At 41.5% G+C, this 22,154-nt stretch overlaps 3 long non-coding RNA genes across 4 annotated transcripts; 1 reads left to right on the forward strand and 2 right to left on the reverse strand.

The window, feature by feature from the left end:
- Positions 1-1,061: 1,061 nt before the first annotated feature.
- LOC121774791 lies at positions 1,062-1,839 on the forward strand. The gene is made up of 3 exons (XR_006045024.1): positions 1,062-1,073; positions 1,506-1,555; positions 1,751-1,839. It is a non-coding gene; the product is annotated as an uncharacterized LOC121774791 (long non-coding RNA).
- A 2,334-nt stretch (positions 1,840-4,173) lies between these two features.
- Positions 4,174-7,830, reverse strand: LOC121774789. The gene is made up of 3 exons (XR_006045023.1): positions 7,743-7,830; positions 4,794-4,858; positions 4,174-4,399 (listed from the first exon to the last, which is right to left on the reverse strand). It is a non-coding gene; the product is annotated as an uncharacterized LOC121774789 (long non-coding RNA).
- A 12,541-nt stretch (positions 7,831-20,371) lies between these two features.
- Positions 20,372-21,590, reverse strand: LOC121774784. 2 transcript variants are annotated; one of them, XR_006045018.1, is made up of 4 exons: positions 21,443-21,590; positions 21,274-21,343; positions 20,465-20,672; positions 20,372-20,399 (listed from the first exon to the last, which is right to left on the reverse strand). It is a non-coding gene; the product is annotated as an uncharacterized LOC121774784 (long non-coding RNA). The 2 variants fall into 2 exon arrangements; XR_006045017.1 differs by having other exon boundaries at positions 21,274-21,590.
- Positions 21,591-22,154: the final 564 nt, after the last annotated feature.

Here is a 22,154-nt window from a genome sequence, read left to right on the forward strand (position 1 = left end):
CAAATTTAAAAAGAAATGCAGGGCTGAGTACTTGATGTACCCAGTGAACACATGCCAAAATAATTTTCATAAAATATTGTGTCAGCATTTAAAAGTGAACTCGGGGTTTTATAAAAGACCAAGTCACCAAAACATTTTCTCGCTCAAAAGTATGGTTGCAGCCCATTTTTCTCTCTCCTCGTACCATATCTGAACCTTATATGTGAAACGAGAACGTGGCCACATTCTCGATCACTGGACCGGCCAACTCGAAAGATAGCGCACGATCCCCTCTGTGTACACTAGCTTGAATAGGGACTCACTCCCTAGACAAACCAGAATTCGATTAAACTCATAACTTTTAGTAGGGACTCACTCCCCACTAGGGCGATCAGATAGGCACATCCTCAAAAACAAAATACAGCATGACACAATATATTTGAAATTTAATCACATAACTCGTACTTGAAATAAACTGCTTAGGACATAGTCCTTACGTGTACTCCCTTTCAAGCATTCACAAACACAATTTAAAATTCTTATTTTAAAAGAAACCAACAACACACTCTCCTTCCTAAAAACTATCGGCTATTCTCTCTCTCTACTGAGTTCTTTCCCAAACATTGAACAGAAGTTTAAAACTCTACTTGAAACTCAGTACCCATCCACAAATAAACCCCGTCGGCTCTCCCTCTCTCTCCCAGAATCGCAACACCGAAAGAATGAGAAAAAAAGATTAGAACTTCGTCGCTTGCTCCAAATCGCCGCTGCACCGGAGTCGACGCCGCTGCTGACTCCGATTCGTCGCCCACAGAAGCTCCAGGTGTCGCTGCTATCTCCGGCCGAACGGCAGCTGTCCCTCCTCCATCTCTACCCTTCTTTCTTTCTCTCCGGTAGGTAAGTCTCCTTCCCTAAAACATTCAAATTCTAATTCTAATTCTAATTCTAATTCTAATTCTCTTAATCGATGTTGCTTTGATTATCAGGGATTATATTTTTCAGTTGAGACAGAGGGCTAAGGTGATTTAAAATTATCCTAAATGTATGCAAGGAATTTAATGCTAGGAATTGATTGGTGGTTACCTTCTTAGTCGGTAGAAAAACTCTCTTCTCCAACACGGTTCTTTCTCTAAATTTTAGTTCCCGATTTTTCTTGGTATTGAATTTATGTTTAGAAAGATCGTGGAATTGATTGGATATATATATATAGGCAAAACTGATAGATATTGATGGATTTGGTGGTTGGAGAGATTTTAGGGAGTGGAGATATGGGGAAATCGTTTGGTGATGGGGTTTGGAGAAATATATTTGACCAAGTAGTTGACTACAAATTTGAAATAAATAATTGATTTTTTTTGGGCTTCTCAAAATTGGTCCCAACTAAAAGAAATAAAATGGGTATAAAAAGTTGGGGTGTTACGTTTATTTTTTAATTTAAAATTATTCGTAATTGTGTCTTCTTTTAATGATATCGGTATAATCTGACCAATTGAATTTCTCCTCTTTCTCTCTGTAAGAGTCAATAGTGCTTCTCAAGATTTATTTCAGTTACTACTCAAAGTAAGGCAAAACAGAGGTATTATTTCGTATGGTCTTGTTTGTGGAGGAAGATTTTGTAACTTTTATAAAAATTGGTATTTCAAAGGGATTACTTATATAACTTTTGTACGAAAATAACCTTAAATGTTTGGTGTATTCAAACTTGAAATACATATTGTATTACATTGTAGACTATTAATTATTTGTATAACAGTGTTTGCTTCTTTTGTAGTATAAAATGTCAAGATTTGAAGGAGAAGCTTCATCAAGTTTTACCTTTAGTGTGCAGTCGAAGATATCTGCATTCATGTAAACAAGAACTTCAGTCAAAGTGGATTAGTAAGATCTTAAAATTACTACTCCATTTCTCTTATTGTAATGCTGATTATTAAAATATTGTTCATTGAAATAATGATTCGATTTTAATTTTTTAATTTTTATTACTATATAGATACTGCCGTTTGATTTTCTGCCAAGTGAGGTGTGTTTAATCCCTAGAGAGTCCAAAATAATGATGTATTCTACATTTCAATGGAAAGTTGTAATACCCCACTCAAATTAACGTCAATAAACGTTTATAGAGTAAATGAATGTATGAAAGCAAGTAGTTTTTTAAACTCCTATGTTTCGTTGTATTAAAATTCTTGATGGATTTTAATTGATAGTTAAGTGCCAATGTGAAACGATTTTGATCAAGAACTTTGATGTGCAAGAAGAAGATACATGAAGTGATAAAATAATTGTCCATGTGCATTTATAAATCAGATGGATATTAAATGTTCATTTACAAAATATAGTCATTTCTCTTCAAATGAGAAATGTACTAATTGTATTTAATTTACGGTGTTACAAAAACGAGCTAAAGCTTCTTCGCAAAGCTCGTATTCTATCTCCAGGAAACCCCAACTTCCTACAAATGATGGGACAAGTCAGAACGACAGTGCAATAATAATACTGTAACTATCACGACCACAACTCCCTAGTGATAGCGAGCGCAGCTATAACGTGACTAAAATAGTCTCAAATAGAAAGGCTCAACATAAGGGATAAGTCAAACTCAAAACATTAATTTCGTACATAGTCAAAATAAAATCAGAGTATAATGACAGGGTTCATAATTCCTCGGTTGTTTTGGGGGAAATTTTAAGGGACTTCCCAACGATTTATTATTTTAATAATATATAATTAATCTATCTATTTATACTATACTTAAAAGCTCGGTTGTTTTGGGGGGAATTTTAAGGGACTTCCCAACGATTTATTATTTTAATAATATATAATTAATCCATCTATTTATACTATACTTAAAAGCTCAGTTGTTTTGGGAGGAATTTTAAGGGACTTCCCCCCTGATTTATTATTTTAATAATGTATAATTGATACATCAAATTGTTTCTAATATCACTTTTTGGTTGTACTATAAAATTTGGTTGTTCATTATTTCTCATTTTTACATTTGTATTCCGTTTTAGTTTTAGAGTCAAAATATCTTTTGAATTTTATTTTTTAATTTATAATTATTCATAATTATGTCTTCTTTTAATGATATCGGTATAATCTGACCAATTGAATTTCTCCTCTTTCTTTCTCTGTAAGAGTCAATAGTACTTCTCAAGATTTATTTCAGTTACTACTCAAAGTAAGGCAAAACAGAGATATTATTTCGTATGGTTTTGTTTGTGGAGGAAGATTTTGTATTGTTTATAAAAATTTGGTATTTCAGAGTGATCTTATATAACTTTTGTACGAAAATAACCTTAAATGTTTGGTGTATTCAAACTTGAAATACATATTGTATTACTTTGTAGACTATTAATTATTTGTATAACAGTGTTTGCTTCTTTTGTAGTATAAAATGTCAACATTTGAAGGAGAAGCTTCATCAAGTTTTACCTTTAGTGTGCAGCCGAAAATATCTGCATTCATGTAAACAAGAACTTCAGTCAAAGTGGATTAGTAAGATTTTAAAATTACTACTCTATTTCTCTTATTGTAATGCTGATTATTAAAATATTGTTCATTGAAATAATGATTTGATTTTAATTTTTTAATTTTTATTACTATATAGATAGCCGCTTGATTTTCTGCCAAGTGATGTGTGTTTAATCCCTAGAGAGTCCGAAATAATGATGTATTCTACTCCATTTCAATGGAAAGTCGTAATACCCTACTCAAATTAATGTCATTAAACGTTTATAGAGTAAATGAATGTATGAAAGCAAGTAGTATTTTAAACTCCTATGTTTCGTTATATTAAAATCCCTGATGGTTTTAATTGATAGTTAAGCGTCAATGTGAAACGAATTTTGATCAAGAACTTTGATGTGCATGAAGATACATGAAGTGATAAAATAATTGTCCATGTGCATTTATAAATCAGATAGATATGAAATGTTCATTTACAAAATATAGTCATTTCTCTTCAAATGAGAAATGTACTAATTGTATTTAATTTACGATGTTACAAAAACGAGCTAAAGCTTCTTCGCAAAGCTAATATTCTATCTCCAGGAAACCCCAACTTCCTACAAATGATGGGACAAGTCAGAACGACAGTGCAATAATAATACAGTAACTGTCACGACCATAACTCCCTAGTAATAGCGAGCGCAACAATAATGTGACTAAAATAGTCTCAAATAGAAAGGATCAACATAAGCAATAAGTCAAACTCAAAACATTAATTCTGAAAGTGAAAATGGTACATAGTCAAAATAAAAGCAGAGTATAATGACATGGTTCATAATTCCTAGTACATAATCTTGTTGCAGCGGAAGAGTCAAAGACAAAATAGTACGTATGAAGACATACTACTTTGGGCTACCTAACTACTTATTAATGGTCATTTCCCAACACCTTCGCCTCCTCGTACACGTTCAACCTGCACGTTAGAAAAGAAACATGCAGGGCTGAGTACTTGATATACTCAATGAGCATAGTGCCAAAAATAAGTTCCATTTAATTTGTCAGCTACAATTGAGTGAACACGTGGTTTTTATTTAAAAAAGGTCTGAGTCACTAAATTCCTTTCATTTCATAAAATTGATTGCGCAATCGGTCACTGGACCGGCCAACTCGAAAGCTAGCACACAGTCCCCATATGTGTACACTAGTCCGAGTAGGGTTTGCGACCCTACTGAGACCCGAATTCGATTTAACATGATTGGCATTGCCAAGCAGACAGGTAATCGTAAAAGCAAAACATGGCATGACAAATATGTTTATAAAAGATTCACATTTTCATACTAAAATCACGTTTTGAAAAGAATGCCCACCTGATATGCTTATTCCTCAATTTAATTACTCGTGTTGGCCTCGTTTTGCCCTCGGGAAAAATTCCCTTTAAACATAAATAGTATAGTACACTAATTAGTACTTGAACTATTTCTCCTTATAAAGAATGCATGCACCCTATGGCATAACACCTATATATTTATTCTTGTCTCATAGGATCTCTAGTCCTTTCTCGGGCTTCACTAAGTGATAGGATTTATTTATTCACTTCAGCTAAATCCAGAAAAATTTTATTATCTCAAACAAATAATCACTTGGGCACTTATTAAATAAAATATAGATTCTTGGAAAATCCCTTTTTAAATCTTTTCTTTGAATTTTCTTAAGGCTGCCCATGGTGTTGTGGGGCGACGCCGGTCGACTTTCGCATCTCCAACTTCAATATTTTCTTTCCTCGGAACTTAACAAATTATTCGGAAAAATTAATTAATTGAGCTCCAACTCAATATTTTCCATCTTCGGGAACTCAGTAATTTATTCGGGAATTAATTAATCAACTTTCGAGTTCCAAGCTCGTCTCCATAATTAATTCTAGTCCAAGTAATCTAATCGACTCAACCAAATTAATTTAGTAGACCCAAGCTTAGTCCATTAATTAAATTCCGATCCAATCATAAAATAAATCTCAGTCCAACAGGAAATTCTCGCCCCAAACTATTAATTCGTAGGCCATCTTAATTAATTCATCTCAAGCCCAACTAATTAAATTACGTAGTCCAACTTTAACTCCTTAGAAACCCCTCGGTCCATAATTAGAACCTAGTCTTCTTGATTTGGGTAGTCCTTCTACACGAGAATTGGCCTAATTAATTAATTGGAACAACCCCATCAATTAAATACTCCAGCCCCAACATCTTATTTAGGCAACCCACTCACCTTATCCTTTTATTAACTAACTTGGCCCAAACAATAAATCTCTTGGCCCACGTATGAATTTAATTAGAGTGGCCCAACATCTAATGTACTTTACTTCTTAGCCCAATTAAACTCATCAAAGAGGGGCAGCCTCTGTACTCAACCGTGAGAAATTTTGGAATATGGGTTTAAATTCGCTGACCTTTCGAGATAAGGGATTTAATTCGCTTACCTTTCGAAATATGGGTCCGAGACATGCGAATTTTTCGGAATAAGGATTTTACACCTTTTTATATTTATTCTCTTCATTTTTCTTATTATTTCCTTTCTCATAGTTATAGATTTACTAAACTATCATTTAACCCATCTTTCAAAAATTTCATTTTACCTCTCTACAAACGATTTGCGCTCTAAAAGTCAATCTTCTCTGTCAAATTCTCACGTTCACTCCGCCTCGCCTCCGCCTCAAAATCTGCCGATTTCTCCCCCCCAAATCTCATCTGGTATATTTTTTTTCTTTCATATTTTTGCTTAATTAACTTCTTTTTATCTCATGTCTGTCGATTTCTCTTCTCGTATCTCACTGTCGAGTTCTCTTCTTCCTTACTAACTTTCAGTTTCCTGATTATCTCATAAACAAGTTTATCAAATTATGCGGTTTTGTATTAGAAGTCTTTTTTTCGTTTTCTAATTTTGATGTATTTGATCTGTTCGTGTAATTTTATTAGTTCTTGTAATTGATCTGTTTGTGTAATTATAATAAAACAGAGGCAGCAAAACCAATTAGGAAGAATGATTTGAAATTTTCCAATGAGAAGTAGGAGAAATTCAGAGGTTTAATATCAAATTTGAAGCGCATGATTAATAGAATTAATAGGATGAAATTAGTTCATTTTTTTCAGCAATTCTTAACTTTTATATATATTGTTATGGACATTTTAAGAATCATTCATTCCTTATTTTTGTATCAGCGGACGTGAGAATTTGAGAGAGAAGATTGACTTTTAAGATTGGAGCGAGAAAATTGACTTTTAAGATTGGAGCGCAAATCGTTTGGAGGGAGGTAAACTGAAATTTTTGAGGATGGGTTAAAGGATAGTTTAGTAAATCTATAATTATTGGAAGGGAAATAATAAGAAAAATGAAGAGAATAAATATAAAAAGGTGTAAAACCCTTATTCCGAAAAATTTGCATGTCTCGGACCCATATTTCGAAAGGTAAGCGAATTGAATCTCTTATCTCGAAAGGTCAGCGAATTTAAACCCATATTCCGAAATTTCTCACTCAACCGTCCCCTTCTCTTTCTCTCTATCTAGGCTCTTATCCCAAAATCAAACAACGAACTGTATTACTCTCTTCTTCTCCGGCGAAATCACCGTCAATTGGGTCGCCGGGTTCCAGCGGCCTCCTCATCCTCCCTCCGTCATTCACTCCCCTCTCCGGGGAAGTAACGCCCGGTCCGGCTGGCGAAACCGGCGGGGTCTTCTGCAGGGGAGAACCGCCTTCTGCCGAACTTCAATTCGGCGGAGTTACACTGTAGTTTTTTTGCGTCTTCCGGCGAATCCACCAACAGGGAGAGGGCCTCGACTCCTTTTCCTTCTTCCCCGGCGTCGCTCTTAGGCGGACAGCCGTCGCCGGTGGCCAGCGATACGCTCCTCCTCTTCCGCTGCTGCCGGCGATCTGTACCAGCTCTCTCTCTCCCTGCCGAGTTCTCCGGGAGGCAGCGACTCCTGCCCGCTCTAGATCTTCCCTCGACGGTGCCGACACCAGCCCCCGCCCCGCGCTGCTGCTCCAGCGGCGCCTTCGCTCCAGCCCGACCTCCGGAACCCTGTCGTTAGCCGGTCATCTCCGGGCAGCCCCAATCTAAGCTAAGTTCTTTTTTTGTTTTTTTTTTCTATTACTTGGTTTAGGCAGCAGTGGGAGTTGGTAAAATCGTTTGATGTGGAGAGCATCATAAACTAAATGTTGGCACTACTGATTTTCGATGTTTGTTTTTTCTTGAAAACTCCCTAAGTTCTTGTTCTATTATGGTGGTTGTACTACATGATGCAACGGAGGGTATGGTGGTGTTTACCTGATGTAGTTGGGACTGAGATTTCTGATCCTTGGAACCACCGTAGCTCCTCTTGCTCTTTCTCACTCTCAACTCTAAACTTTGTTGATTTGAAGTGTGTAAGAGTGAAGTTTGATGTGTGTGAAGGGATTTATATAGGCAAAACTTGGTGTACTTTGGGGAATTAAATGGGGTTGATCCTCATTTGTTTTCACACATAGCATATCCTCTTATTTGATCTCTTTGTAGTACCATTAGTTAAGGAGTTTTGGTGGTATTTGTAGTACTAGGTACTTAGCTAATAACTCTCATTTGTTTGGATTTGTAGTACTAGGTACTTAGCTAGTCTTCTTGATTTGTGTAGTCCTTCTACACGAGAATTGGCCTAATTAATTAGTTGGAACAACCCCATCAATTAAATACTCCAGCCACAACATCTTATTTAGGCAGCCCACTCACCCTATCCTTTTTTTTTCGAAATCACCATGACGGTGGAGGGTTCGTTGGTCCCTCGACCCTATATATCATAAAAGATCAACATTACATCAGAAATGCCCAAAAAGTGGCATGATTTTGAATCATATGAGAGTATTCAGTTGTCCAACCGCCGAACAAGGGCTGGACACCCTGCTACTCACCCTCAAAAGGAAAAATACACGTTTAAGCTATTCCTCATTCTCAACTCTAATTTTTGAAATTCCCATTTGCTCCATCCGGACGATTGCTTTGAGATGTCTTGGGGCCGAGAGGCCATCAAAGATTAACATTGGAGATAAAGCCAGAGCCATGTTGACTAGAGATCCAGCAGCCATGTTACCTTCACGGTGAACGAAGGTGGCCTTGAGGACACAAGACCGTTGGAGGAGAGTGATTTGTGCCATGAGGTGGCGCGTGAGCTGGTCTCGAGTTTCTTGTGTTGATGAGTGAGATGACTTGTGTCGCATCCAATTCAATCCAGATTGCAGTTCCAAATTCCTTGGCCAACAGAAGCCTGCGAAGGACTGCGCTTAGCTCTGCTTCAAGGACCGACTCAACGCGAAGGGGTGTGGCGAAGGCTTTCAGTAGCGCGCCACGGTGATTACAGATGATCCCCCCTCCTCTCGCATTTCCAGTAGCATCACGCAGGTTACCCTTAGCATTGAGCTTAACCCAAGGGGGGTCTGGGGGTTCCACTTGATCGGGATAACCATTGGAAGTGGACGTCTTCTCTCCGCCCGATGCGGCATATCAAATGTCGTGCTCATGCCCTTCCATTATTTTGGCCCAATCTTCCCACCGGTCATGAGATTTCGGATGAGCAATTTAACCTGCCAGACCACATTAATAGGTTTTAATCGAATACCATCATGTCTGCTCTTGTTTCGCTCTGTCCAGATGAACCAGAGGATAAGGTACGAGGTTACTTGGCTGAGGTGTGACGGTGTTGATTGGAAGATTCTCTTGGACCATGCCTCGAGCCGATCTGGAATGGTGTCATTAATATGGAGGTGGTTTCGATTGCCGGCAAACCAAACATCAAACTCTTCCCAGACTTTTGAAGCCCCTAATCCTTGAACAAACAAGTGTTGCAATGATTCAATCCCTGGTCGGACCTGACAGCAATGGCACTTGGAGGCGAGTTCGATATGTCTCCATTGCAACTTTGTGTCAACTGGGACTCTGCTTGAGAGAAGTCTCCAAACGAAGATGGCAATGGAAGCGAGAATCCCAGCCTTCCAGAGATCATCCAGTGTCAGGATGAGCGGTCGGTGCGTGCGGATTGTTTCCCAAGCTGAGGCTAGGGTGAAGTTCCCCGTCCGCGACAGATTCCACCTCGGGATGTCCTGCTCCCCGATCAGAATTGGGGTCCGCACGATTTCATCAACAATCTGTTGTGGGAGACCGGCTTGGTAGTGGAGGAGTTGTAGTTTTGGCGTGCACCAACCGTTTTCATCCCAGAAGTCTGAGACCCGAGCCGTAGGGTAGCCTCTATCATCAAGGCTAACGTCCCTCAGGGGGCATTTCCCAACCAAATATCATCCCAGAAGTAGATGTCACCACTTCCAATAACCCACCGAATGTGCGGCTGGACCTGGGCCCAGATCCGAGCGAGCCTACGCCATGTAGGGTTGCACCTACTCGAGACTGACTGGGTGAAAGGGGAGGATGTTCGGAAGTATTTGTTCTGCAGGTACACAGCCCACAGCAGTTGTGCTCCCTGAACCTCCACCACAATTTGAGATTAAAGGCCCTGAGGACTTCTTTGAACCTTCTAATCCCGAGTCCTCCTTCCGTCGTGGGACGGCAGATCTGTTCCCAGCTAATCTAGTGGGTTTTTGTTCTCCTGTCATTGTTGGAACCCCAAAAGAAACGTGCGAGGAGTTGGTCTAGTTGTTTGAGCGCTCCTTTCATCGGTTCAATGGCTTGAAAGATGTGTAGAGGAATTGCTTCTAACGTACTTTTGATGAGGGTGAGCCTACCTCCAAAGGAGAGGTGACGATGTGCCCATCCATTGATTCTTCTCGCAATCTTGTCTCTGAGGAAAAGGAACATGTCTGTAAGTTTAGCTCCCCGGAAGATGGGGACCCGAGATAGAGAAACGGGAAAGAGCCATTTGTATACCCTCCGAAGCGTTGGATGTTGGAGGCCCAATCTTCATGAATCTCCGCAATAAAGAAGTTGCTTTTTGCTGCGTTGATCAGTTGGCCGGAAACTGCTTCATACTCTGCGAGACAGCTCCTCAGATGGCTCATGGGTTCCTCCTATCCTTGTGCGAAGAAAAGGATGTCATCCGCATATGCGAGATGGCTGATTTCCATGCAGCGCTGCGTGGATTTATACGTCATGTTCCATTTACCCAAAATTAACTTATCCAATGATCTCGAAAGATAATCTGCCGCGATCACAAAGGGAGCCGGGGAGATTGGGTCTCCTTGCCTAAGACCACGTGTTGCTTTAAAGAATCCAGAGGGAGACCCATTGACGAGGATGGAAAACCAACACCATGTGATGCAGTGTTCGATAAGGCTGATCCAGAGCTCGGGGAAGCCCATTCGCCGGAGGATTTTGAGGAGGAAAGACCATTGGACCCGATCATATGCCTTGGCCAAGAAACATCTGGTAAGCTCATGGAACATCTCTTGGGCAAGGAGGACGTTGTCATTAAGGAGTCGACCTTTGACAAGGCAGCTCTGGTTTTGAGAGACCACGAGGGGGAGAAGGGGGGTAATTCTAGCTGTGAGGATCTTCGTGATAATCTTATTTGTGACATTGCACAGGCTAATAGGACAGAAGTCCAACCATGTTGCCGGAGCTTCCTTTTGTGGGATGAGCACGATCGATGTGGCCGTGATGCTTCGGGGCAGGTAGGCGCCGAGAAAGAACTGCCTAACAGCAGCTGAAACATCATGTCCCACAATTGTCCAACAAGATTGGAAGAACGGTGCCGTGTACCCGTCTGGACCTGGGGTACTATCCCCGGAAATGTCAAAAACTGCTCTCTTGATTTCTTCAAGAGCGGGGGGAGTGATGAGAGCTTCAAGGTCTGTAGAGGGAGGGATCTCTTGAATCAGGCTGAGATCCGGTTCACTGAGTTGAATGGGATCAGGGGCGAGAAGACCTTGAAAGAATGCCACTGCTGAGTTTTGGATATCAGCCTCGTCTTCCCAGTCTCTCCCATTAGCATGAATTTTGTGGATGTGCAGCCGGACCCTTTTCTGTTTTACCCAACTCTGGTAGAACCTGGTGTTCCTATCCTCATCCGAGAGCCATCGGAGGGTGGCCTTTTGACGCCAAAAATCCTCTTCCATCTTTAAGGTGAGAATGTAGGTTGCAATGTGCTTATTGATGGCTGTCCTGTTTTGCGGTGATGGTCAGCTTCAAAATTGGTTTGTGCCTCAACGATCAGCTCCTCGGTAGCTTTGAGGTTTGCTTGGACGTTGCCAAACACCTCCTTGTTCCACGTTTTGAGGGTCTTCTTGAGTCTCGCAAGTTTCATCTGGAGGTTAAGTAGACCTCCTGCACCCATGTCCTGACTCCAGTCGTCACAGATGACATCCAGAAATTGGGGTGGCGGATCCACATATTTTGGAAGCGAAAGGCTCTGGCTTTATGACGAGTGGGGCCTGCAAACACCTCATAAGAACCGGCCCATGGTCAAAGGCAACACGTGGAAGGTTAGTCACCCTCGTCGAGTCGAAAACACTTGCCCATGCTTCATTCAGAAAAATTCTGTCAAGTCTTTCAAAGAGGCTATTTTTGGCACAAGTGTAATTGGCACCGTCGAAATCCGGGTCGAGCTGCCTACAGTCCTCGAGTGTCTCGGCGAAATCAATCATTTCCGTAGCACGGTTGGACTCACTGCCAATCCTGTCGTGCGGATGAAGGATAGTGTTGAAGTCCCCTCCAATTGCCCACGGAGTGTCTTCTGAGAGAGCAGCCAGTTCACGAAGCTTTTCCCACGGGGGATACCTGTCCGCCCTTGAGCACTTAGCATAGACGGCCGAAATATGGAGGGGGCGTGTCACACCGGACAAGGTCAGCTGACCATGCAGCACCTGCTCCGAATCATCCAAAACCTCAAACGTGGCTCCTTGTTCTGCAAAAATCCAAATCTTTCCATTGCCATTTGACCCTTTGAAGTACAGCCCCAGGATGCTTGAGTATAGCCCCGGGTTTGGTTGGGTGAGGGGTTCCATTACCGCAAGGAAAGCAATACGATGCAATTTGATTAGTCTTTTGATCACGTTTCGGGTAGACGCATTAGCGATCCCTCTAGCGTTCCAAAATAAAAGATTGCGCGACATAATCAACAACAAGGTCCCATACCTGAGGGGAGTGGACTCCACTTCTGGTATTCAATCTGCTAGTTCCTGCTGTCATTGAGGTTACCTCCTACACCGGAACACCCAGCGGCCCCTGGTTCAGGGCAGTCACCCGGGATGATTTCCATATCAAACTCCTCGTCTTCCTCAAAAGTTTCGGTATCGAACGTCCCATCTTCCATGAGTTTGTAGTACTTATTGCTGGTGATAGTTTCTCGGTGAAAGGTGTCCGAGAGATCGTCCACCAAAGGGTTGGAATCTTTCCCCTTCGAGCCAGCATGTGTCGGAGACCAGGAACCGTGTCTGGACGTACTTCGGCTTCTAGATGCTCCTCGATGAACCAACCCCTATGTTTTCCCCAGCTCTCGGCTGCTACTTGGAGAGTGCCCCGAGTGCCTTGCCCCATTTTTCCTCCGCCTCCGAGTTTGAAATCCGGCCTCCGAATTGCCCAGCTCCATGAGATCCCCCATGATGTCTGGGAGGGGATTCATGTCCACGTCATCAAGGCAGCCTTCGTTTTGCTTTCGAGGAGGCTCGACCCGTGGGCAATGTGGCGAGACCTGATCAGCAACTTGTTGTTTAGTGGAGCTTGCCATTCCATTATTCCGCATAGGCTCTTGCGGTCTTGCACTTGATGAGGCCATGTTGTAGTTCCTTTTCACTGGACGCTCCCCACTCCCATTGGCATAACAAACCTCGCTCGAGTGGCCTTCGTGTTTGTACTCCGTACAGTAGGTGGAAATTTTATCCCATTTAATTTTTTGAACTGTCTCTCTGCCGCCAATATCAAGAATGATTTCATCTGGGGGAGGCTTTGTGATGTCGATTTCGATGCACATTTGGGCGAAAGACAACCTTGATTGGAGGCGGTAGCTCGGTCGATTTGAATTGGATTTCCCAGCAACTTACCGATTGTGAACAGAGCTGCTGTGTCAAAAAGGTGGATTGGTAGGGCAACGAGGTTGCACCAAATTGCCGCTATCGGGGATTCACAGAAGACATCGAAATTAGGAGACCATTTGAAAACACGCATCGGGTGTCGCTCAATGAACCACGTCGGAGAGCCCTTTGGACCACCTAGGAACCTTGCGTAATCCGTCAAGCCATCGAACTGGATAAGGACTTGTTTTGCATTGATATACTTCCAAGAGAAGCTTCCATTGAATTTGATGTTGTTCAAAGCCTTTTGAATTTGATGTGTCGCCGGGATGGAATGAGAGAATTTTCTCACTATGGCGTGGCCCATATTTGCAGCTAGCTTCTGTATCTCCGCACCAGAGAAATAGATGGATGGTACCCCATTACTTAGAGTTGCGAAGCCAATCCTCTGGATATTATCAGGCTGGAAGACGTGCGGCTCATTTGGATTTGGTGTGTCGCGAATGATTTCTGCCATGGATTTTTGTTTGGGGGTCACCGCCTGCGCCTCCGTGCCCGAGGGGTTGGAGGATTGCTGCTTAGTGCAGTTCTTGTTGGCTCCATCGGAGGTTTCGGCGGGGCCCTCGGATGCGATAACCTTAGGTGTGCCCGACGCCCCTGGAATGGGACGAGCTTCCCCTATTTTACCAGCTTCCATCCAAGTTGCTGCTTTTGTGGTGTTCGAAGCTCCCTTCTCAAAAGCGTAGCACAGCTTTTTGGTGTGGCCTCGTTCAAGCGGTGGGAACTCATCCAGCGGCGCGTAGCACATTGCCTCGGGGGAGGGTGGTACAGCCTCCAATCCTGGTCTCAGCCCTCCCTTAAATTGACTGGGCGCCCTCCATGCTAAGATTTCCGAGTTCGTCGTCCTCACGTTGTTGTGCTTCAGGGGTTGGGCTGTGAGGCAGTCAAGGGTTTCAGCTGCATTGGGGGAGGCAAGGTGGATGATGGAGTCACTTTTTGGCTGGTTCTCGGCTGTCTGGGGTGGGATCACGTGATACATCCTTTTGAAATAAGACCATTTGTCTTTCGGAGGGGGGGTTTGTGGTATTAGCCATTTCGGGAAGGTTGACTCTCCCTGCAGCAGCGCGGCTATCCTTTGGGTCAGAGGGGCCTAGAGCCCCCTCCCTAGGGTAGTTCTTTGTCTCATTATCCATCCCAATGGTCTTCTTTGCCATCGGCAATGGGAGCGCCTTTTCCGGTGGAATCCTTGAGAAGACAGAGGTTGCAGTAGGAAGCGACACCTGCGGGGCCTCCTTCGTGCTCTCATCAGTCACTTCCCTCACATCAGCCACCTTACCTCATATGTCTTCGAGGCCTTTGCCGGTAGGGAAAGCCCTTTTGCACTTTGGCTCCTCATTCGGCAAGCTGCTGTCTGTTGAAAAATCAAGTTTTTCCGGCGTTGCTTGTCCTCTGGAATCGGGGAGATGGTGAAGCGTTTCCGGCCATCCCCTTTGATAAGAGAGGCAGGTGTACCCTTCCTTCCAGTCAGTTTTGATGTGACATTCTTCACCCTCATTTTCCTTGTCGGCTTCCTCATGGAGCTGCTGCAGTCCGGCCTTACTTACGGGCGGCATAGTTGGCACACCGACCCGGTGCCGGCAGGGCTTCGCGGGGTAGCCGGATAAAAGTGTGTATGAAACAAGTCAGGTAATGGGAAAGGATGGAGCAACGGTAGGACGGTGGAGCGGTCACCGAGGGTTCAAATAGGCGGTAGGGTGGTTGGGCGGTGCGGCGGTGGGGCATGGGGCGGTAGGGTGGCTGGGCGGCGGATGATGGGATGGTTACCAAATCACCGTACTTGGCGAGAGAGAAATTTTAGAGAGAGAAAATTTTCACTCACCTTATCCTTTTATTAACTAACTTGGCCCAAACAATAAATCTCTTGGCCCACATATAAATTTAATTAGAGTGGCCCAACATCTAATGCACTTTACTTCTAAGCCCAATTAAACTCATCAAAGAGGGGCAACCTCTGTACTCAACCGTCCCCTTCTCTTTCTCTCTATCTATGCTCTTATCCCCAAATCAAACAACGAGCTCTAATCCTCTCTTCTTCTCCGGCGAAATCACTGTCAATAGGGTCGTCGGGATCCAGCGGCGTCCTCCTCCTCCCTCCGTCATTCACTCTCCTCTCCGGGGAAGTCACGCCCAGTCCGGCTGGCGAAACCGGAGGGGTCTTCTGCAGGGGAGAACCGCCTTCTGCCGAACTTCAATTAAGCGGAGTTACGCTGTAGTTTTTATGCGTCTTTCGGCGAATTCACCGACAGGGAGAGGGTCTCGACTCCTTTTCCTTCTTCCCTAGCGTCGCTCTTAGACGGACAGCCATCGCCAGCGGCCAGCGATACGCTCCTCCTCCTCCGCTGCTGCTGGCGATCTGTACCAGCTCTTTCTCCCTGCAGAGTTCTCCGGGAGGCAGCGACTCCTGCCCGCTCTCAATCTTCCCTCGACAGTGCCGACACCAGCCCCCGCCCCGCACTGCTACTCCAGCGGCGCCTTCGCTCCAGCCCGACCTCCGGAACCCCGTCGTTAGCCGGTCATCTCCGGGCAGCCCTAATCTAAGCTAAGTTCTTTTTTGTTTTTTTTCTATTACTTGGTTTAGGCAGCAGTGGGAGTTGGTAAAATCGTTTGTTGTTGAGAGCATGGTAAAATAAATGTTGGCACTACTGATTTTCGATGTTTGTTTTTTATTGAAAACTCCCTAAGTTCTTGTTCTATTATGGTGGTTGTACTAGATGATGCAAAGGAGGGTATGGTGGTGTTTACCTGATGTAGTTGGGACTGAGATTTCTGATCCTTGGAACCACCGTAGCTCCTGTTGCTCGTTCTCACTCTCAACTCTAAACTTTGTTGATTTGAAGTGTGTAGGAGTGAAGTTTGATGTGTGTGAAGGGTTTATATAGGCAAAACTTGGTGTACTTTGGGGAATTAAATGGGGTTGATCCTCATTTGTTTTCATACATAGCATATCCTCTTATTTGATCTCTTTGTAGTACCATTAGTTATGGAGTTTTGGTGGTATTTGTAGTACTAGGTACTTAGCTAATAACTCTCATTTGTTTGGATTTGTAGCACTAGGTACTTGGCTAATAACTCTCATTTGTTTGGATTTGTCTTGCTCTAATTTGTTTGGATTTGTCTTGCTCTCTTTGGTGAGTCATTTGTCTCCTATGGTTAAAGGAGAGTTGTCATTTTTCCTCAAATGGCTTTTAAAGGAGAGGGTGTTACCGTAACAAAAATAACTTTTACCACGTAAAATAACAAGTACTATTTGAATGTATACAACAATAAAAGAAAGTCCGACATCTCCAGCAATTAGTAAATCTCGCTTCCATTTCAGAAAAACCTCCTACACGAGAAAATGACCACGGTTTAGTTAAATATATATATCTACCTAATGGGCAAACGAATAGGAAGTGGGGAAGGGAGGAATAGTACCAACTTTGTTTTTCTTACCAAATCATGCACCATCCCGGGATAGGCATGCACACAGTTCAGGAACTGCCGGTTCCGGTTCATGATTCCCATTAACTGGAACCGGCCCGCCAAGGGTCCCGCCGGTTCTGGTTTCGGTTCAAAAAACCCACCGGTTTATGGGGTGGTTCAAAATCGCCGATTTTCGGCCTGAACCGCCGGTTCGGCGGTTCGCCCAAATTTTTTTTTTCATTTTTCTTATTTTTTTATGTATGAAATGTGTGTAAATAAAATTCAAAAAAATATGATGAAAGGTGCAATTTTATTGAGATTACATGTTACAACAGTTACAAATCACAAAAATCTTGAGGTCTTGAAGACTTAAACAAAAATTTAAATACAACGAGACTCATAATCAACAACGAACCTAATTACAAATTACAAAAAAGACTTATAAGTTCTTATAAAAAAAACTTATAAGTATAAATACTCTTTGTCGGCGAAGGAGATCTTTCTACATAACTAAATTGAGGACACCTTTAGCAATTCAACTTTAAATGTTGAGTTAGTCTAACAATCAACAATTATAGTAGAATTCTCAAAATATTCCCGGATTTAGCCTTATAGAGAAATCTACTTCATCGACTAGAGTATATACAAATGCAATTATTTAATTGTATTTGCATATTTTTAAAGTAGGAACAAATGGAAAAAAAAGAAATAAAGGGAAAAGGACTTGAGCTCAACTTAAATTTAAAATTTAAGTTGAGGTGCCTTCGTATCCCCAATGCTCGTTTGCATTAGGGAATCAAAGCTCACGTAGTTCTCTTACCTTACTTACCTATTTGGCTTGGCCGGCAGCGGTTGACGGTTGGCCTACGATTCATCCCCGTTGAATTCATCTTGTGATCCCTCCTGACGATCATTCCAATCATTTTCTTGTTCTCTGACGTCGGCTTTGGCCCAATCATCAAGTAACATCACGGCTTCCATATTTTTCGCGGAGAGCTTACTTCTTGATTCATCCAACACACGCGAGCCAACACTAAAAGCGGACTCGACGGCGACAGTGGAAGTCGGAATGGAATAAATCTCCTAGGCCATTGACGCAAGTATGAGAAAATATTTCTCGTGGGTTCCCCACCAATCGAGGACGCCGATTTGGGCGTGAGGAGTAGGACCTTCATCACCAAAGGAAAAGAGTGAATCGGAAAATAAATCTAATTCACTTACCATATCTGAGGACCTTCAGCCGGTGTTGTAGCTGTATAGGTCGGCTAATTGGGATTGCGCGTCGGGGTCATCATAATCGGCTTGAAATGCGAAGCCATAGTTATGTTATGGAGGAGGGGGGTCTTCTGACTTAGTGGGTACTGTTATACTTGGTTTCATATTCGGTGTAGAGAGCATGCAAGTTAAACTCGAAGGTTTGTTGGATAATTGACCTATCTGGGAGGGTTATTTGAAATGTTTCTGAGAGGTCTACTCCAAATTCGTCACTGGTATCTGATTGCACCGTTTGAAGTGGACCAAGATCAATAGAACTCAAATTGTTATAATAAAAATCAAAAATCCTGGAGGTACCGGCTAATTTCCATTTTGGATCCAAGACCGTTGCAATCAAAAACACCGTTGGAATCTCACTGAAATACTTAAGTCATTTTTCAATCATATAATTTCAAACACACATCAATTCAGGTGAAGAGGAAGCAATTTTCATTGCAGTTTTAAAACCAAATGATATATACATGCAATGCTCTAAAACACGAACAACAGTGCAATAATAAATACCCGATAATTCAACAGTAGCATTTTTGAAATATTTGAACAATTTAAATAAAGCCACGCTATGATCCCAACAACTATACGAAAGATATAAATCATGAACGGGATAGGTTCTAAAAAAATCTCATAAAGAATCTTTATGCGTCAAAGTAGAATTCAGACAATCATATGTCGAATTTAAATCTATGAGACACATCCATAGTAAAATTTGTATATCTTACATTCTTTTGATGGCAATATTTCTCCCAAACTTTGCCAATAGCTGGCTTTTGATGGATTAATCTAACTGCAGTTCTAATAGGACTAACATGCTTTTGCCATAATTCAAGCGCATCTTGCGGTGTTAGCAGTTCCATTATCAAAACCAATAGAAAATATCTTATTGCATAATTGAAACTCATTCAAAACTTGAATAATTAAAGAAGCTATTTCGGGTGCAGTGTGTGGTGTCTCAAATTCTCTAAAACCAATTAAACGCTTGTTCAAAGTCCAACTATTGTCCACAAAGTGAACCGTAATGCCCATGTATGAATGTCGGTTAAAACAATCAGTCCATACATCTGAGCAAATGTTCACTTTGTGGCCCAAGTTAACAAATAACGTGATAATTCAACCTTTTTCTCTAAACATTGTCTAACGGTAGATCGGTGAACGGTCATTCGACCTATTCTTTTGATAGCTACGTTTAAACCACTTTGCATAGTAACCTCAAATTTTTTGTCATCATAAACATTAAAAGGAAAATGCTTCATTGCAGCCCATCTAGTCATAATGTCAGAAAAAAACTTTTGATCATATTTAAAAGAGGCGTACCTGACGAACCTGAGCCACCGGGTTGGAAGTTTAGTTGGGTTTGGGTAGAGGTAGTGCCACATTCTACCGGATGCTTTGTCACCAAATGACGACGGAGGGTGCCATATCCCCCACCACTCGCAAATTTGTAGACTTTATCACAATAGTTACAATATGCACGGAATACGAGAATGAGATCTATCATCATTGTTGTCCAAGTCCGACGATATAGACACGTCGTACTCGTCATTTTGTTGGGAACCATCGCCCTTGCCCCCACCTTGATGCATTTCAGCGAGTTGCATGGTCATCCTATGATCTTCTTCTATCTATAAATATAATATAAGTTGGAGTTTAATTAGGAACACAAAAAAAATTAAAAAATTCAATCTTATGAAATTATGAATTGTAAAAATAATTTTATTTTTTAGAACTTACTTGCAGGCGTTCAGCCGCCACTCGGGAAACCTCTTCCATAACTTCTCGACGACTAGGTCGCCTTGATTTTGAGGGACGACTACTTTGATCTTGGGCAATTCCTTTGCCCCGATCACCACGTCCCGGTCCACCACGAGAAGAAGACATAGTGATAAATGAAAGTAGTATGGATGGAATATGGAGTATGGAATAAATAGTAAATTACGAACACAGCAACAAATATAGTAGTAAGTAGTAACTAGTAAACAACTTGAGCAATTAAAGAGAATGAGGAGAGAATAGAGAAAGTGAGATTGAGAATGAAATCCTTGTTAACACAAGAATGGGGTGAGTAAAAATGAGGGGGGAAGTGGGGTATTTATAGGAGTAAAATAGGAAGAAATAAAAAAAATTAAAATTTCAAATTCGGTCGGTTTACCGCCTGAACCGACGGTTCAGACCAAAACCGGCGGTTCAGTCCACGGTTTCTGACGGAAACCACCTGTTTCTGACCGGTTTTCAGGCCTATACGCTGCACCCTACGCTCTGCCACCTGAAAAAGCACCGGAATCGTCAGAAACTGACAGTTCAAACCGGCGGTTTTTCTGCAACCCTCACCTGCAACCCTACGCCCCTAGCCGGAATCTGCCCGTTGGGACTCTTGAACCGCCGGTTCACGGTTCATGATTTTCACGAACCTGAACCGGCCCGCTTGAACCGCGAAACCGCAGGCCGGTTCAAACTGTCGGTTAACCGCCGGGCTGGTTCGGTTTGTGTATGCTTATCCTGGGAGCTCCGCCAACAAACACTCCCCTTAATTCTACCTCTGCAAAATGTGATGAAATTAAAGAAAAGAATGATGATGTTGGGATATTAACCGAGAAAAATGTGTAGCCATAACATGTGTAAGGAGTTAATGTATAAAAGAAGGTATGAGCTTCCTATCAATGCCTACCCAAAAAAAAAAATTTCACCTCCAAACTTTTATTTTCAAGCAAGTAGATGGAAAACTTTCCAACCTTCCAATACCAAGTTTTCAAGCTTCTTTCTTTAAGAAGGAGAGTTTCAAGTCACATCATAGAAATCTCTTATCATCCTTTTGAGATAATAATTCTCAAACCACAAGTTAAATCTTTTCAAGTTTTTTTTATAAAACACGTCATGTTAGCATGAATTTATATTAAACTTAGAATCACAACCAAGCATGATCCCAAAAAATTAATCTTTCAAATTCATTTATTTTATGTAGAGCCTAATTTACATACAACATATGCAAAGTCTTAGAATCACAAAAAAAAATAGGAAAGGAAAAACTACTAAAATGTTTTATCTTTGGAAGATAAGCGCCTTCAGAAATTTATAACAGAAAATCTAACTGTTCAAAAGTAATTTCCTTCGGTCAAAGTGAAGTTAGGAGAGTTTTTTACCTTCCTTTAAAATTTCAGAACGATCGGACAATGTTTGAACCTCCGATCGTGTACAAAACCAACACTGACACTGTAGACAACGACAACCACTTCCGAAATTAATACTGGAAAATCTAACCGTTAAAATTTGATCTCCTTCGGTACGAATGATACTTTACGAGTCTTCTACCTTCGGATAAAATTTCGGGACGATCGGATATTGTTTGGACTCCCGATCGTTAAGAAATCCGAGGCTATATCTTATTTGGTGAAAAAAAAGAAAAAAAGAGAGGAAGAGGGAGAGAGACAGAGTTAGAGAGAGATGTTGAGCAGATAGAGAGAAATGGATTTCACGTATAGAGTTTCTGAGGGTGGAGCCTATTTTGACTTATTTAAGTACTTGGACTAATATTTGTAGCTCCTTTGTCATTGGGCCATTTCAAGTATAAAATTGGTTTGGCCATAGACTTTATTTTTATGGGTAACATTTTTAGTGCTTGATGGGTTAAATTTTTTAGAGTTATTTGGACTAAAATCAATTAATTCTTCATTTGAGATTAATTGATTTTAATATTAGGATTAAATTAAGTGCTTGAGATTAAATTCTCTTAAATTAATTTAAATAATTGAGTTTGCATGATTTGATCCTCGGATTTACTAAATTAATCGAGAGATTAATTAATGTCAATAATTAAATCTCCGGGTTTAATTAAAGTGAATGAGTTATGAAAGAGAGAATAAAATATGATGCATATCCTAGGAGCATGTCATCCACTTTTATTTATTTCTCGGCGTTCAATAGACTATTATCTTTTATTGGACAAGGTCCATCACACGGAATTAACTCCAAAGGGAGTTAATATTGTCATACGGAGTCAGAAGCGTACGAGGTGAACTTTTGT

Source organism: Salvia splendens, chromosome 17 (assembly GCF_004379255.2).
Source record: "Salvia splendens isolate huo1 chromosome 17, SspV2, whole genome shotgun sequence".
NCBI lineage: Eukaryota > Viridiplantae > Streptophyta > Magnoliopsida > Lamiales > Lamiaceae > Salvia > Salvia splendens.